The sequence below is a fragment of the Pan troglodytes genome, chromosome 19 (genome assembly GCF_028858775.2).
Source record: "Pan troglodytes isolate AG18354 chromosome 19, NHGRI_mPanTro3-v2.0_pri, whole genome shotgun sequence".
Lineage (NCBI taxonomy): Eukaryota > Metazoa > Chordata > Mammalia > Primates > Hominidae > Pan > Pan troglodytes.
The window spans coordinates 47,300,722-47,306,721 of NC_072417.2; positions in this window are offsets into that span (position 1 = coordinate 47,300,722).

Here is a 6,000-nt window from a genome sequence, read left to right on the forward strand (position 1 = left end):
CCGCCGCTCCGCGGTCATTTTTCTTTTCTTTCTTTTTCTTTTTTTATAGTCGGAGTCTCACTCTGTCACTCAGTCGAGTTCAGTGGCGGGATCTCAGCTGACTGCAAACTCTGCCGCCCGGGTTCAAGTGATTCTCTTGCCTCCGCCTCCCGAGTACCTGAGACTAGAGGGATTAGTCAGAGTCGGGACTAAGACCAGTCCTGGCCAGGGCATCAACAGGATAGTCTCTGGAGGCCGGGATTCACGGAGGGTCGTCCAGGAGGAAGAAACTGCGGGCGGAGGGCCAGGGAAGCAGCGCGGGATCCCAGCCTCTGGCCTGCACGGACGGTGTGCCAGTGAGTCTCTTCAAAAAAGGAGAGGTTTGCTTGTGTGCCCGTGGGCTGCTCTCTCACCAGTGGGTTGTAGTCGTGGAGAGCAGAACCCTGAAAATTCAGGGGCTGCCTGGGGGTAGCTGTTACCGTGCCACTGCTGTATGTCTTTGTGCGTTTGTGTGTGTGCGTATGTCTCTCTCTTGTTTCTCTCTCCCCTTTCTCGCTCTTTAGTTCTGTGTCCGTGTGTGTGTGTGTGTGTGTGTGTGTGTGTGTGTGTGTGTGTGTGTGTGTTGGGACACATGTGCCCTGTGCGCCAGAGGGCGGTATCTTCTACGTCCACCTTTCCTGTGGTCAGCCTCTCCCCGCGTCTCTGCCTGGCTTGTGTGGCCCGTTGTCAGTCATTTTTCTGGCGGTTCCAGTTTAGGTTTGTGAAGGTCCAGATGAGGTGGGGAGCTGCGTCTCTCTTGTAAGAATTTAAATCACCTCCCCACCCTGAGAGGCCTCTTTTCTAGGATTAAGTCCTCACCCCTCAGCCAAGGATAATAGCCTCACCGGAGAGATCATTGTCTACCTGCAAGAACAGTGCAGAGCGACCTGAAAGAAGATGGTTCTCATTCGTCTCTCTCTTTCATCTCCTTGAAATATCTAGCCACAGGGTAACACAGGTTTTGAGAGGATGGGAACGGAACGTGGCAAGGATCTGTGAGTGTGCAGGCTGTGTTTCACATATCATTAAACATAGTCTAGTGAGGGTTCTGCAGATAGCTGGCGTTTAAAGTTTGTTTTATTGAATCAAGGAAAAGAAAAAATGCTGAGAAAAAAATGACACAACTTGCCTGCCAGCCCATCTGACTGTTACAAATTTAATTGTAATTTTAATTTATCTTCTCATGTAAAGGTCCTTGGCAGTGATACCTAATTTCCTAAGATAGCCTTGCTTTATATTGTATGATTAAGATGTCATGCATATCAGACTATCTGGAAATTCTTCCCAACGTCCTTGACATACGTGATTAATCACATTTCCAAAATAACATACCAAAACGAATAACAGAAAATCATTTTAAGTTGTGGTTCCTTCATGCACAAAACATTTCATGTGTGTCTGGCACTCTTCCGGCCACAGATTTCATCTTAACCTAAGTATTGAAATGCTTGTGCCCTTTGATTAATTTTTCTATGTAAATACTTTGATAATAAGCTACATTGAGGCCGGGTGCAGTGGCTCACACCTCTAATCCCAGTTCTTTGGGAGGCTGAGGCCAGCAGATCACGAAGTCAGGAGATCAAGACCATCCTGGCCAACATGGTGAAACCCCGTCTCTTCAAATATACAAAGAATTAGCCAGGTGAGGCCAGGCGCTGGCTCATGCCTGTAATTCCACACTTTGGGAGGCTGAGGAGGGTGGATCACCTAAGGTCAGGAGTTCGAGACCAGTCTGCCCAACATGGTAAAACCCTGTTTCTACTAAAAATACAAAAAATTAGCCGGCTGTGGTGGCAGGCACCTGTAATCCCAGCTACTTGGGAGGCTGAGGCAGAAGAATCACTTGAACCCAGGAGGCAGAGGTTGCATTGAGCTGAGATCATGCCACTGCACCCTCTGGCCTGGGGGACAAGAGTGAAACTCTGTCAAAAAAAAAAAAAAAAACCTGGTCTATACTAAAAATACAAAAATTAGACCCTGTCACGTCCAAATGAGAAAGACATTGTTTGTCTCAAATTGTCTGACACTAAGAAATAGTGCAGACTGGACACATGAGGTGACTGACACCTGTAATCCCAGCACTTTGGGAGGCCGAGGCTGGTGGATCACCTGAGTTCAGGAGTTGGAGACCAGCCTGACCAACATCGTGAGACTCCATCTCTACTAAAAAAAAAGTACATGAAAATTAGCCAGCTATGGTGGTGCATGCCTGTAAATCCCAGCTACTCAGGAGGCTGAGGCAGGAGACTTACTTGGACCTGGGTGGCAGAGGTTGCGGTGAGTGGAGATCACACCACTGCACTCCAGCCTGGGCAACAAGAGTGAAACTCTGTCTCAAAAAACAGAATAGTGCAGAGTAAAAGCAGATTTATGTATGTATGTATGTATTTTCAGAGAAGCAGGGAATCTGGAATTTTGGGTGAAATGTCTGTTTCCAGAAGCTGAAAGTGCTCTCAAATGGAAACTTCAGGTTAGCCTATATCAAGCTTCTCCTTGTTCTATGTGTGAATAGCATGGGACAGAGGGAACAGCTTGAGCCAAGGCAGGATGGTGGGATGGGACAGATGGCCAGGGCTGCTGCACTGGGGGCTGTGGTGGAGGATTTGGCTGGAAATGCAGGTGGGATCAGACCATGAAGAGTCTCAAACACAGACCTGAGGACCCTGACCTTTATCCTGGGGGCGGCACGAAGCCATGTTAGGTGAAGGAACAAGGCTGTTTCTCCCTCAGCACTAGTGCAAGGAAAGGCCAGGGAGGCCCTCAGTGGAAGCTTGCTGCTGGATTTGTTGATGTGCCTTTTCTCCTGCCTGCACTAGGGTCAGAATGGCCTGGGGTACTGCACACTTCCTACCAGGAATAGAAGGCCCCACAGCTATAGCACCTCTCTTCCCTTTAGTTCTTTGGAAGGATGAGCAAAATTATTCAGCCTCTCTGAGCCTCAGTTTTCTCATCCATAAAATGATGACAGTACACCAACCTCGCAGGTCACAAGGATGTTATGAAATCAGGTGAGCACAGCATAGCAGGTGTATTTTTGGGTCCTATTATTACATGTGAACTAAGTTGCCTTGTAGAAAAGACACAGGCTCAGGGGACCTGTGTTTCAATCCCACTATGCCCCTGTAATGCCCACCTCTCAGGGATGATGGAAAGATTAAATTCACGGAGATGATGCTTGTGCAGCATCTGATACCCAGCAGATGCCTAAGAACATAACCTACCACCCACCTGAGCAAGCACAAGCAGTCCTGCTCCTCCTGCAAGCACTGGGGATGCTGCCTCCCACCTGCCTTAGAACACTGCTCCTCCTCCCTCTCTGCAGGGGGCATTTTGTAGGCCTCAGTTGCTGGGCTTGCTGTCCTCCCACCTGCCTCTCAGCACGGGGCTCAGAGCACACATTCTTCACCTTTGCAAGAAGCTTCTCTACGCATCCCTGCCCCCAGGCTTGCTGAGTGCATTCACCTATTGTCTTATTTATAATCAGGACAGAGTTGCTCCCTACTGTGTAGATGAGGAAATGGAGACCTAGAAAGGGAAGGAAAGACCAACACTTTGAGCACCTGCAATGTGCCGGAGGCAATGTACCCATTAGCTCTGCTTCACAGCAGCCCAAGAGGGAGGTATTATTCTTCCTCTGTGTAAATGTGGGTGTCGAGGCTCAGAGAAGGGCAGCGACTTGTCCAAGGTCACATAGCAAGCAACCGTCAGTGGCTGAGGGCAAACCCAGGTCTTTCTGACTTCAGAGTGTGGGATTTAGAACAAACATTTGCAACGTGAGGTTGACAGATCCATCTCCCAGTGCTGTTCCAAGGACCAGATGGGGTCATAAGTGTGTGAGTACCTGACATGGTGCCCAAGGACTAGGAGTAGAAGCAGAATCCCATCCACCTCCACCTAATCATACAGAGAAAAGAGGCAGAAGCCCAGGGAAGGCAGTGCTGTGCTCAAGCTGTCAGCAAGCAGTAGGCAGAGCCCAGGCCCTTGCTTTCCCATGCCCACCCCTTCCCAGTTCAGGGCAAGGCCACCTCTCCAGGGCCTTTCCCTCCCCTAGAGAGGAAACTCCCCAAGTTCCTCTGACCAGGCAGGAGAGCGAATGAGAGCAGAATATTCCACTTCGGCACACACACCTGGAGCCTGAGGCTGAAAGCTGGAATCCCAGACTTTGACACTCAAGAAGGCACCTCCACACTCTTTCAGCACCTCCATCTGGGACCTTCATGAGCACTTTGCTTCCCTCCCAGGGGAGAGGGGGTGTCCCAGAGACACTGGGGCCCTTAGAAGGCACTATGAGTTGGCAGTGACTGCAGCAGCGTGGTGGGATCGGGGGTGGTGTAGGAAGAAGGGGAAGCAGATCACAGCACTCAGGATGGCCAGAGCTGAAGACATCAGAGTCTCCTGCCCTTGCTCTGCAAAAAAAACCCCACAGCATATTCCCCTCCCACTCCACACCTCCCAAGGTCAGCAGTCAGCCCCAGAGGAGGAGCAGCGAGGCCTCAGGAGGACAGCAGCCACTGCTGGCAAGGCGTTGGTGTTCTCTTGTTGAACTGCACAGGTTGTCAGCATCAGACAGGGTCGCTCTGTGACCATGATGGGTCAAGACAAAGCAAGGTCACTTGGTAGCTATCATGGCTCAGCTCATGCAAAACATGGACAAAAATGACCTCACACCCCCTCCCCTGTGTCTATGTCATGACCACTACCTCTTTGTCAATTGCAGCATTAGCTTCGGTCTTGTCTTCTTCCTTCCTTCTAGGTAAGATTGGGGAAGATGCCAGGTGATAGAATCCACCCTGCCTCTGACAGCATCCAATCTGGAGCAAAGGCTTCTTTCAACCCTCCGCCAAGCTCCCAATACAAGCCCAAATTCTGGAACAAGTCCTTTCCAACACCTCCTTCAGAGAAACTCCCTGGCTCCAGGCAGGGCTTGCTCCCCTCACTGCAGCAGGAAGCCCAGCTTGCGAACTGCAGGTGTGCTCCAGGTGGTCACTGGATGCAGGGTATTGACAGATGGATCCCATCGATACCCCCACTGCATAACCATGTAAGCATATCATCCCCCACTTGCACATGGGGAAACAGAGGTCCACAGGGTGGGGAAGGGAAGACATAATTTGTCCTTCAAATGCGATACCAGTGAGATGTGAGAGGCAGCACCCCTCATAACTCAGCGAGGCAGTGGGCACATCAGGACCCTCCCAGGCAGATCGGGTGTGTGGTCGCCCCCATTGCATAACATGGGCGGGATTTGGGGGACCACACATGGGTCTCGCCACCTCTCCACTGGCCCGACCTCCCTGCAGACCCCCCGGAAAGGGTTAGCATCTGCTTGCTGGCTGGCGTGGCCGCCAGAGGTCTTTGCTTATGTCTAATGTCCCTGTAGTTGTTCACAGGATGGGAGCTGCTCCTGAGATTCAGCACCACACAGGCACTGCACAGCACTGTGCCATGGTGGTGGGCACTCGCTTTCCAGATAGGGCCCACGTTGCCAGCAGGCATGATGCATCATTTACCCTATCCTGAGTGCAATAGGTGGTTTTATAGAAAAAAACTTGGGCCAGGCACAGTGGCTCACACCTGTAATCCCAGCACTTTAGGAGGCCAAGGCAGGCGGATCACAAGGTCAGGAACTCAAGACCAGCCTGGCTAATATAGTGAAACCTTGTCTCTATGAAAAATACAAAAATTAGCCAGATGTGGTGGTGGGCGCCTATAGTCCCAGCTACTTGGGAGGCTGAGGCAGGAGAATCGCTTGAACCCAGGAGGCAGAGATTGCGGTGAGACAAGATCAGGCCACTGCACTCCAGCCTAGGCAACAGAGCAAGACTCCATCTCAAAAAAAAAAAAAAAAAAAAGAAAGAAAAGAAAAGGAAAAGTATTTGTAGATGAATGAAGGTGACTCCTTTGAATATTGGAAATGATTTTATTGTAGCCATTGGTCTGGCACTCATTCTGATGGGGTGACATGTGCCCCTGCCTTAGTCA